Consider the following 12,856-nt stretch of genomic DNA (forward strand, 5'->3'; position numbering starts at 1 on the left):
CCTCTGTTCTACAGTGTAGCTTTATGGCTGAACAAATTTATCTCTGGATCCTTTCTACTCCTCTCATTGTTCCATCAGGGTAAAACAGCTGCCCAAGTATAAAGAATTTTGTGAACCCCAATTACTTTCCTTTTTCTTCGACATACTCAGATCCCTGAATTCATTTATTTGCTGTGTAGCTATGATGGTTTAGCTTGCTTATTTGTCTAGTTGTTTGGAAGCTGTGTCCTCTATTGCAATTTTTTACATTTTTAACTCTAGTCATGACTTTTGGGGATGGAGCCATCAAATCTCAAGTTAATTTGAATTCTAGTGCTCTGGGACACTATAAAATTCATAGCCAACTTCATGAAATTTTGAGAAAAATATTAATCATATAAATTAGTCTATTCCCAGTTCCCTCCTTTGTTTCCTGCCATGCTCCTTTTCCACACGCAGCCCTTACAGGCTCCATTTGCTTTCTCACTACAGTTCTTTGTGATGATGTGGTTAACTGACTTGAATCAGCAGCCCCTTCAATGTAGGCTTTCTTTGTGAGATAGACACACATGACTTCTTGATCTTAAATCTGGGTTTAGAGTAAGACCCTTGGAAAACTCTTCTCATGTGTTCTGACATGGTGCAATTAAACACCCAGCACAGTTTCTACTCAGAATTTCATGGGTTCTGCTTGAAATATTGGCCCTATTGGTCACCCATATAAGTCGACTGCTATAATCAATCCATACATATTTTCACAATAGATTTTCCTTAACTGTTTGCCAAAGAATCACAAGAAAAAAAAGAAAAGGAGTAATCTGTCCTAATCACTTTCTTTATACCTTCCTAAGTACTCTCTCTCTCTCCCTCTCTCTCTCTCTCACACACACACACACACATACTCACACATACACACAAACACACACATGTACACACTCTCAGACACAAACACAAATGCACAAACACAAAGTTGAATTTTTGCTAATTTATAATTGACATTTTTATTTCCAATATTATTTTGTTCAACAGTGTAAGCTATGATCATTTCAATCATTTTATAGGTTAAACAAGCAGAAAATAGATAAATATATCTTTTCATTGATTTCAAAATGTTCTGTTGGAGAATTTATTATGTGGAAACCTGCTTCTGAAACATAATACCTAGATTTAGTGACTAAAAAGTATGTACAAGAAAGTTGGCAAAGTTACATAATTAGGAATAAAACCATGGGTATATTAGGAGAAAAATTATGTTATGTAATTCCATTCAATGAAACACCACTTAGCTAATTTTCAATAAATACTAAAAACAGAGTTTTCATTTCTTTTGTAATCTCAATAATGCAGACTTGGTCAATGTAACAATTCCAGTTATATTTTTAATATTTATTTTTAATTATGTATACCAAGATGTGCATGTGTGTGTGTGTGTATGTATGTATGTATGTATGTATGTATGTGTATGTACATGGTGTACATGTGTGAGTACAAGTGCCCACAGTCCAGAGGAAGGTATTGGATCTCTTGGAGCTGGAGCCACAGGCAGCCATGATCCATGTGGTATCAGTGCTAGAAACTGTAATTTTGGTCTCCTGAAGAGTATCAGATGCTCTTAACCATTGTCTTTGCAGATATTTTTAGAATTAGATGAACAATTGGCAAAAGTTTGCAACTGTACTACTTTCCACATTTGAACTGTGCAGTTACTAATCAAATAGCCATTTGAATATGTGTAATGTATGCATGGGTTTTAATCACATTATGGTGCTGGGCTGATCAGAGAAGAGGATATCTGCTACAGTTAATATAATAATTTTCAATCCCTCAGTGTTTAGGGGAGGGAAGAGCAGCCCCATTCAGTTACGTTGAGTGGATCATTTTAAGATGAACAGCCTCCTTCCTAATGAAGCCTGGAATGAGACCTGCCATGCATTACAGTCCAGGGAAATGTCTCACCAGGGGAAGTAGAACTTGTGGAAACATCTGGGTTGGATTTTTGGCACAAACAACCAAACATTGCTTTCCCAAGGAACAAGCCTTCCCAAAGGAAACGCCATTGAAGCTGTCTGTTTTTATTAATGGGCCTCACTGGTGAATCTCCCGTGATGATGGATCGCCCTCATTTAAGGAATGATGTGCTGGAAAAATGCATTACTTTCGAGAATAAGGGAGTGGATTAATGCAAGTGTGTGTCGAAAAGAATGCAGAACTTGCTCGTGGTGTAGGCTCGTTTTGGGGTGTCACCCACTTGCACGGCTGTTTAAGCAAGCACTCTAAATGGAAATGCACTTGACATTTCTGCAACTGGATGTAATCAAACAACATTAGAATTTAGCTGATTTTTCAGAAAATGATTAAACCAATTTCTTACTCCTCTTTAACACTCGAAGAAGAAAAAAGAGGATGAATAAAATATACATTAATAAAAAGGGCATCGTAGATGGGAAAACTGCCTAGCAACAATTGAAGAGGTTGATATCTCTGTCTCCCGGCTTCCCTTTGTCTGTCATAACAGTCCTGGGCTCCATGCATCGTCAGAGGAAAGTGTTCATCACTCGCATGCAGGCCTTGGCAAAGCCATTTAGGATAAATGTTCCTTAAGGTACCTTGAGTCTGAATTATGCTCTCCATTAATGCTTATGTCAGAAGAACTTGTTAATATAGAAATATTCTTAAACATACCATAATAAATGATTTGGACCTTGCAGTCCCTGCCAATAGACAACTAAGTATTAAATCTGCCAGAGGATTATGGAGAACACAGCAAGACTGTACCTACCACCGCAGACCAAAAAGTAAGTGCTTCTTACGAGATCCACTCCATCAACTTAGGCAGCATGCAGAGCAGGACGATATGGGCATAGGAGATTGTTAAGCATGCTTGCACCTTTGACCCAGAAGGGGATTCTAATTGTTTTATTGGGTAAGTGGATGCATAAATAATTGCTTAGTGAGATATTACAAAAAATATTTAATAAAGTGAGAGGCTTAAACCACACACCTTTTTAACAGTTTTCCATTGTCAGACTCAGGCTTACTTAGGGCCTCTCTGACGGTTTCCCATCACACAGTTTCAAGGTGAACACCATGACAGGAATGGGATCTCTTTTGAAGAGTCCTAAGGAAAGATTCAGATCCAAGATCATATGGCTATTGGCAGGATTCACTCTCTCTCTCTCTCTCTGGCTGAACATCTCTGTCACTAAGCCTTAAATCATTTCTCTAGCTTTTCAACCCAGTTACATATAAATAACTTCATATTCCTGTTTAAAGAACATTCCTGACTATTTCTGTGAAAGAGAGTTTGTAGGCCTTAGGAATGCCAAGTGATATATTACTGACTTCGTCCAGGAATCAAAGAACATATACATTATTCCAATCCTGCTTATATATCTTTCTAATCCCTCTTTACTCCTTGCCAGCTATGCAACATGGGGTAATTAATTCTTGGCTTTGTATCCCAATTTGCAGCATGTGGGACAGTAAAATCCTTGGTATTCAGTGCATTCGCAGATATATTCTTGTGATTAAATGATGTAAATAAAAAGTGGCTTAAACAAATAAATTGCTTATAACTGTCACATACATTCAGGTGACCTAAATTTTATGGTCTTTACTAGTCTGAGACCTCAGGTAGCTTGCAGGCTCCACCAGCCCCTCTTGAGAGTTCCTTTGAGTTTTTGTTTTGTTTTGTTTTGTTTTGTTTTCTGACTCCCATCTTTTGTATTTTTACTTAGTAACAATTGCCATTTGCAGTTTCTTAGTTTCTCTCACTCGGACCATCCTCTTTGAGGCCTTGGGCTCCAGGCTCTCCTGTTGTCTTCTGTGCAAACTGTGCCTCAGAGTATTGAAGGCAGGAGAGCAGCGAGTGGGAACCACTGTAATGCCTTTCTTCTTCCATTCATATTTAGAGCTCACGGAACACTTTACTGCCCTGGCCGTGCAATACTACCACTCCCACAGCTTAAGGTTTTAATTTCTGTGAACTGCTACCTTAATTGCAGTATGCTGAGTCACTGTATTAGGATACCATGCTCAGGACTACAGGGAAAGTAGGCTGTTCACACAGATAAGTTACAGTTAGGAACTTTAGAGTCCCACGTCCATCCAGTCCTGGCTGTAAAGATAGGGCATTAAAGCCTGGGCCCCACTAACCTTTTGGGAAAGAGGCCGCCAAGGATGCGAGACCTTCCTTGTCTCATGAGTTAAACCAGTCAGATCTTTATGGAGAAGAGGAAATGAGGGAAAGGACGTTCTGTCTGCAGGAAGAGAGAAGCTTCACTTAGCACGCCCCCCCCCCACCACGGCCCCCCCGACCCCGGCCCCCGCCCGGCCCTGCTCCTCCCCCGGCCCCGGGCCCCACTCCCTTCCCCCTAGCAGTGCTTCACTATAGTCTAGAGTTGTAGGTGAGAGCTGTCCTTACTTACTTGGTTTCTTGGAGGCAGAAAGCACCTAGCAATGCTACCAGCTGATCTGATGAAGCATCTGAGAAGCACATGCCAGCCCGGGGCTGGCTCTATTACTCATTTTTCATCAGCAATGAAGCTGTACTTGGATAGACTGCTATGAATGTTTACTCCCTGTGAAATGGTCCATGCCCCGGGCTAAAACAGCCAAAGAGCACCATGATGTTCTGACAGCAGCAAATGTGGTTAATACGGAGGCTCTACTCTACGGGCTGTGTGTGTATAAGGTACTGTTTTTCTTGATTGTCTAAGTTGCAAATTGTTTCCTGGGCCTCTAGAAGAGTTTTGGGAAAAAATCACAACACAACACAGCTATAAAATAACAACTTGAGCAAAGTGGAATACACCACAACCAAATTATGTTCACACTAGCAAGTGTGACTGATGGAGGAACTACAAATTAACTCAATTTTAAGACAATACAAGGAGAAAATCTGTCTCATTTTGCCTTTGTTAAATATGTACTAGATGGAAATTGGTTTATGCCTATTTGAACAGGGAACAAAGAACAGGGAACTTGCAGGTTTCCCTTTTCTCTGCTTGTGTCTTCCCAAATTCTTAGGGGGAGAGATTTTGGTTTAGTTTTGGTTTATTTCACTTTTGGGACATCCCCACTTAGCTGCTTACCCATTAAGCACTAGTTTCTGCCTGGAGTGCTTTGCTGTTCGCCTCCAAATCAAAACAGCTGTCTCTAGGGCTGATTTATTTCATGGGAAACATTACTGTCTCATAAACTCAGGCATCTCACTTGCCTGGTGTTATGGCTGAGTTCTAGCAGCCAAGTTCCAACCCTGAATTTAGGAAATCAAACGAATGTGGCCAGCCAGCAGGTTTCCGATGGAAGGGCTTGAGAGAAAATGGAGGCTCTGTCTTTTTAAAGAAGTACTCTTGTTGAAATGAGTACCTAAACAAGTCGATGTCTCCATACCCTAAGAATTTCTCATATTTCTCTTGTTTTCTCACGACAGGTGTTTTACTAGAGTGTTGCTATCCACAGAGCTGGCAGTGCAGTCTAAGCCAGCTTTTCACATTTGTGCAAGGTGATCTTACCTTTGAGATTCCAAACGAATTCTATGACAGGCATTGCCCTGCCTACTGCCAATGCAGAGGGAATAAACCCCACGACAGGAAAGAGAGCCAAGAGTGCTCCCTGCTGTGCTTATAGGTCTGTCAGCACTGCCCATTAGTCTTGTAGATGGTGTTATTGGCTGCTTTGCTCCATAACTCTTCTGCTAAGCACTTCTTATCTCGAAAACAACTTAATCATCCACCCGTCCATCACCCATCACAAATCCCATGTGTCACCATGAGATGGAAAATTGCTGAATAAAATACCTCACTTTCATATAGACCCAAAGCAGGACAATGGACTGAATTTTGATCGATCCTAACAGCAATGATTCCAGCCATCCCCTCCAACAGATATTGTAGCAGCCGAGGCTCTCCACTAACTGTAGAGCTTGGTGCACTGCCCTGCTAATTTACAGGTCACCTCCAGTGGTGGACAGGCCAGTCAGGAGGAGAAGGTCAGACAAAAGGGAAAGAGCAATTTTATTTGGGGTTTCAGCATGCTCACTTCTTTCCTGTGACATGCATTCAGAAAGCACCAATGGGGCCAGGATGATGGTGGATGAAATATCATTTTTTTTACAAAAGCACTCATGCTGTGATTTCTTTGATTGGATAAATGTAAATCAGGGTGCTGAGGAAGAATGAAGTAGATTCGCAATAACAACCAAAGGTTTTAATTTGAATGAAATACAAAATGAACGAAAACAAACCTCAACTTTAATTTTTAACATAGATCACAAACCTAATGGTATATGATATATGTGCTCTCATGCGTGCCAAACCTTGCTTGCTGCACAGGAGTCAAACAGCAGCCATGAGCGTTGTAGAACTTGTGACAACAACAGGGTATGATGCCCAAACACCAGAAATTTCAACGTTGGCTGGAGGCGCTGCTGCCCTGACTTGCTGGCAATGGGCAGAAACTTCTGTATAAACTGGAAACTGCAGTCACAACGGGTGTCCAGGCAACTGTAGGCTGGGAGGTCATTCAACTTGCTCAAAATAAAGATGATATTTTTTTCATTGAAGGGTTTTTAAGCTCTTGGCCATGCGATTCTTACAAGAGGTCTGCTTTGTTTTGTTGCCTTTTGTGACCTGAGACCCTATATTTAGTGTCTAGTGAAAAACAAAAACAAAGCAAACAAAGTAAATCATTGTAGGACTAAGGATGTAGCTTAGTGGATTTGAGGCCAGTCTGGGATACATGAGAACCTGTTTCCACCATAAACAAACAAAAATATAAACAAGTGAAAAGTGTAGCCTGGACTGGAGAGGTGGCTCTCACATAAGAGCATTTGCCACCAAATCTGATGGCCTGAGTTTGATCTCCTGGATCTACAGATGGAGAGAGGCAACTTGAGCCCACCTTGACATACATATCAAAGGCACACACATGCGTGCACACATATGCACACATACACATACATATGTACAAACTAATAAAATTCAGCATATATCTTTCCAATGTGTACTTTAAACGTCACCTTAATGTGACTTTAATATGGGTTTGTGTGTACAATATCCTCTCTACTATAAAGGCATTGATATCTACACATACACAAGCATGCATATGAATCTTAGGTTTTACATGCCAGGAGTATGTTATGAATAAAAAATTGCCCAAGAATTATGAATTTATTAATTAATTACAGAGTACACAATAATGCTTGCTTTAATGCAAATCACTCTCTTGTTTGGAGTTTTTGTTCCGCTGTCATTGTTTGGAACCCCTTGATAGCCGGTTTTGCTGCTTTTATTCTGTCCTGCACAAATAGGGTCAGATATCTCTTTGTTTTTCCCTTTCTTCAAATCTCATGGGCTCTGGCTTTGGTTAATAGATTCTTTGACAGAGGTGGGATCTCACCCTTGGTTTCTAAGGCAGCCTTTTGTTAAGTTCCTGCCGAGTAACCACAGACAGTGGAAGAAGTAATGGGGTGTGGGAGAGGCAGCTTGCTCTCCTAAGGATTCCCCTTGCACTTCAGTTTTTATTTGCAGCAAATGAGAATGCCTTTAAAACCTCTCATCTGGATATAAAAGAAAGTATAAAAAATGAAAAAGAACAGAACCCTAGAGTGTACTGGTCCATGAAAGAGAAATGCGTTTTTAATATTTGTATAGAAAAGCATTGCAGATTACAACTTGCACCACATATGTTTAGTATTGATAACTCAGAAAGCATGTCAGATGGTTCTGGAGTCAAAATCGACATGGCTGGTACAGAAGGGTATACCATCGTCAGCTATGTTGCCACCCTGTCTTTCTGCCCTGGAGCTCCACAACTGGCCCTCCAGCCCTGCCCTTCCTTTGTATTTCATACCCAGAAATTAGTTATTGGGCATGGATTTCTAGGGCTCCCTGTTCACAGGCAGGGCTATCTCCTCTCCTCGGACATAAGACTCTGTCCTCTTGCCAGGATTTTAAAGTCCCAGTAAAAGTTCCTTAACGTTCGCTATCTATACAAGTCTTTCTTCCCTCCCTCCCTCCCTCCTTCTTTATTTTCCTCCCTCCTTCTCTTCCTCCCTTCTTCACTCCCTTCCTCTATACTTTCTTCTCTTCTTTCTTGCTTACTGTGGTTCTGGAAGTTAATCCTCTCGTGTGGTAATTCTTACCATGTGTTGTATCACTGAGCTATACTGTCATCATGACTGCAGATTTTTTTCTAAACCTCAAGTCTCATCAGAAAATAATGGAGACAAACAGAACTTGGGATATTCTTCTTGGGGCAGAAGTGGGCATTGCTAGCCTTTCACCTGCAGGACTTCCAAGTTTGTAGAGGCATGACCTGGTGACAGACAAACTGAGACTACCATGTCAGATTGTCCCCTGAAGTATTACATGTTAAGCATGGAGGGCCTCTGCTTTTCTGTTGATCCCTAAGCCCTTCTTTCTGTCCTCTGGGTTGAACTCATCTGGAACTGGCACAGGGATATAAAAGTTTTGAGCTGAATGAAACTGAGTTTTTGAAATTGTTTCTCTGGAGAAAAGCAGTGCTCCCTCTGCCCCAAAGAGTTCATGACAGAATTACCATGATTCCCCTTTGACTGAGGGGATGATACAAATACACAGATGGTCACAGACACACCCTCCCCTCCCCTCCCCTCTCCTCCCCTCCCCTCCCCTCCCCTCCCCTCCTCTCCCCTCTCCTCCCCTCTCCTCCTCTCTCCTCCCTCTCCTCCCCTCTCCTCCCCTCTCTTCCTTTCTCCTCCTTCTCCTCCCCTCTCCTCCCCTCTCCTCCCCTCTTCCTTCCTCTCCTCCCCTCCTCTCCCCTCCCTCTTTCCCTCTCTCCCTCTCTCCCTCTCCCCCTCCCTCTCCCTCTCCTCCCCTCCCATCCCCCTTCCCCTCTCCCCTCCCCTCCTCTTCCCTCGTCTTCTGTCCTAGGGACTCATTATCTCTGTAAAATGTAACTTGATTTCCTGTAAGTGTGCCATCTTTTCCTGCCCCTCACTTTGCATGAAAACATTTGTCTTTCTGTAAGTGCCCTTGTGCACATCGCTTTACCCAGTGAGAGGGTAGACTGTCCCTAGCCTCTCACTTTTGACAACTCATATATATTATATATATATTCCTAACACTTTACAATCGGTTTTCTCTTTTATGAACCATGTTTTTTTTCTCCAGTTTAATATATATACCACCACTTAAGAATCTTAAGGGTGCAGAAGAGAAGTTTGTCTTTCTATAATGTTTTGTGCTCACGATAAACAATTTTAGCAAAAGTTTCTGTCAATGTTTTTGTTGGCTCTCAATATTCTCTCTCTCCCTCTCTCTCTCTCTTCCTTTTCATCCCTGTGTGTGTGTGTGCACATACACACATACTGAATGGTTCACAAGAGGGGTTTAAAATGTCAAATGCATAAAATATACTTTGCATCCATTTCTTATTAATAAAGTGTCTTTTAGGTCTTTATGTACTCTTTCCATTTTTCCATAGCTTGATACTTACAGGTGCTATAGACTCGGCCCTCTCTTTGCATATTATCTGTTTTGTATATGCACCTATTATATAACCACCTATTTTATGGATGTTGATAAAAATGCTTACAAGTAACATCCAGCATAGGGCACATTCTAAGGTTGTATGAAAACCTGTACTAGTAATGGTGATGTGTGATAGACAATGCATTCTGAGGATCTCTTCAGCCTCCCCAGGACCTAGTTTTTAAGAAAAGTTGTTCAGCCATTTCTCATGACTACCTTTATAATAATTTCATGTCACTTAACACAAATTCAAGTTTCAATATTTATCTTCTTTACCTGTTTTACACCACCATCTGAGCAACTATCACATCTTATTATGTCAACCAGTCTCCTTGATAAATTAACATTACATCAACACTGGGGCATTTAATGTCTGTATCCCCAGACACAAACACAGATCACATCAGCATGCTAGCTCCTAATCCTCATGTTTATCACACAGCAGGTAGTCAATATGTATATGCTGAATAGCCCTGTGTTTAGGATGTCTTCTTTGATCTTTCCACTTGCCTAGCTTTCATACTTCCACAATACTGCATAACGATTATCTTGCACTGTTTTGTTTCATCTCACAGGCTGAATGAATCACACCTGAGTCTGTGTTCCCAGGACACTCTGCCTATTCCTGAATATTACACTGAGTAGACATACTACATTTAACGCATCTCCTTATAGGCAAGAAATAGGTTTAGTTCATTTTTACTATTCAGACCATGACATTATACCAGAGAAAACAGCTGAATAAATTGAATAAAGAAACAGTGTTCATGACTGAAAACTTATATAGTTGTATTGTCACAATGTGTAGTTTGAATTTCCCCACAAATTAAGTTCCAAGTTCCAGTATCTCAAGCTATTTAAAGTGAAGTTGAAGTTACGTCATACTGAAGGAGGATCTGCCCATAATCCTATGTGACTACTATTTTTATAAGAGAGACAGATACAGGGACAACAACACTTGAAAGCAGGAGGAAATGAGAGTCAAGTCATTATCAGAGACAAGAAAAAAGATGAAGAGGCCTTTGGGAGAGTGTGGGCTTGCCAGCTTTTTGGCTTGAAATTCTAGCATGCAGACCTGAGATAAGATAAATGTATGTGGTCCAAAGCCACACATGAACTTATTTAGGAAAAAAAGGAAACTAATGTGTTTAGTAAACATTTTTGCATTAATTTTTTAACTCTGTGCATATGTGGTTTATGTGTGTACATTAATGTGTGTGCCTGTGTTCATGTGTGTGCCTGTGTTCATGTGTGTGCATGTGTTCATGTGTGTACCTGTGTTAATGTGTGTGCATGTGTTCAGGTGTGTGCCTGTGTTCATGTGTGTGCATGTGTTCATGTGTGTGCCTGTGTTAATGTGTGTGCATGTGTTCAGGTGTGTGCATGTGTTCAGGTGTGTGCATGTGTTAATGTGTGTGCATGTGTTCATGTGTGTGCATGTGTTCATGTGTGTGCATGTGTTCATGTGTGTGCATGTGTTCATGTGTGTGCATGTGTTCATGTGTGTGCATGTGTTCATGTGTGTGCATTTGTTAATGTGTGTGCATGTGTGCACATGAATAGGAATGCATATATATTCCTGTGCATGTGGAAGCCGGCATTCAATGTTGAGTATCATTCTTAATTTCTTTCCATCTTGCTTTTTAAGACAGGGTCTCTCACTGAACTTTGGGTTCATAATACCTGGAATCCCTCTGTCTAGGACTTTTCAGTACCCAGGTTACAGATGTGTTATGCTACACTTTCCTTTTATTATTGCTGAGGATCTGAATGTGGGTCCTCATCCCCGCACCACAGGAAGCACTTTTCCAACCAAGCCATCTTCCTAGAACCTTTCCAGTACATTTAAATAACCATGGCTAGTTACTAAGGGTTACAGATAAGTTTAAGTCTCCTTAAGTAATAGAATAAAAACAATTGTGGTCTTTAAGTGTTGCTTGTGGCTGGTGCAGTGCCTAGTGGAGTTAATGTTCTCTAAGCAAGACATCCACATCCAGGACAAGCTTCTTGGTGAACAAATAGTTGTGCTTGTGTGTGTGTGTGTGTGTGTGTGTGTGTGTGTGTGTGTCTCAGAAGATGGCTGGCCTTTGTTTCCAACTGTCTCCAAACTGGTGCAAACCCTCTGCAATGTAATAAAAATGTGATCATATTTTAGGAATTTTTATGTAAAGGAGAAAATATAGTATATTCACTTCACATGTATTCATTTATTCATAAAACCATTTTTAGGGATGTAGAAAAGAAAAATTTCAAGGCCTCCTCTCATAGAGATTCCACCCTATTGTAATGGAACATGAAGAAAAAGTAATATACTTAAAATTATATAGTGTTATGAAAAATTAGAGTGGGATTAGGAGGAAGAGAACATTGGTAAAAAGATTCTCTCTTGAGGTAGCATGCATTTTAACCAGTGAGTGAACCATGTCTATGATCCATCTATTGTCTGTCTGTCTGTCTGTCTGTCTGCCTATCATCTGTCTATCTGTCTGTCTATCATCTGTCTGTCTATCATCTGTCTGTATGTCTGTCTGTCTATCTATCTATCTATCTATCTATCTATCTATCTATCTATCTATCTATCTATCTACCCTACTTGTCTGTCTATCTGCCTATCTATCATTTATTCATCAGCCTGTCTAGCTGGAGATCAGATCATACCACTTTAACAACACTATAATATGCTAATTGTTTTAAAGTCACTTGAAGAAATAACAGGGAGGGCCAACTGTCCCCTATTTTCTAACATAAAGCAGAAGGGAAAGTTATCTGTGAAAACTACCCAACTCATTCCTAGGGGAAGAAAGGCTGAGAAAAATCTTCACAAACAGACTTTGTCAAACACACTCTTATCTTGCTTTCCATTTTGCCACAAGTAACATCCTAAGTTGAAGTCCATTGTCTTCTCATATTTTCTACTACTCATTATAAAACTAGTGTGTCAGAGCTAGAGATGGCTCAGGCTTTAGGAATACTTGCTGCTCCTGCAGAGAACCTTTCGTTTCATTTCAGCTCCCATATAGTGCTCACAACTGTCTGTAGCTCTAGTCCCAGATGATCTGGAATCCTCTTCCAGCCTCTGCATCCACCAAGCTCATGTGTAATAAACAAACATACATGTAGCAAAATGCTCATACACATAAAATAAAAAATACATATAAGTGAAAAGATGGTGTACACAGTTTTAGCTTTAATTTCCTCTCATCTTTTTCTCTCTTCCTCTTTATCCTTCTCTGTTTTATCCTTATAAAGATTACTAAGCAAATGCAAATGTGTGTTCTCAGTTAATATATCTCATGCTAGTTCAGTTGTAAACCTAGATAAAAAAAAAATCTGTTAGTAGTTGTCAGTTGGACATAGCTTCT

At 40.4% G+C, this 12,856-nt stretch overlaps 1 long non-coding RNA gene across 1 annotated transcript; it reads right to left on the reverse strand.

Moving 5' to 3' along the window:
• Positions 1-962: 962 nt before the first annotated feature.
• On the reverse strand, positions 963-4,569 carry Gm32693 (predicted gene, 32693). Its single transcript, NR_153353.1, has 3 exons — positions 4,407-4,569; positions 4,135-4,238; positions 963-3,097 (listed from the first exon to the last, which is right to left on the reverse strand). It is a non-coding gene; the product is annotated as a predicted gene, 32693 (long non-coding RNA).
• Between the last annotated feature and the right edge of the window lie 8,287 nt (positions 4,570-12,856).

The sequence above is a fragment of the Mus musculus genome, chromosome 3 (assembly GCF_000001635.26).
Source record: "Mus musculus strain C57BL/6J chromosome 3, GRCm38.p6 C57BL/6J".
Taxonomy (NCBI): domain Eukaryota; kingdom Metazoa; phylum Chordata; class Mammalia; order Rodentia; family Muridae; genus Mus; species Mus musculus.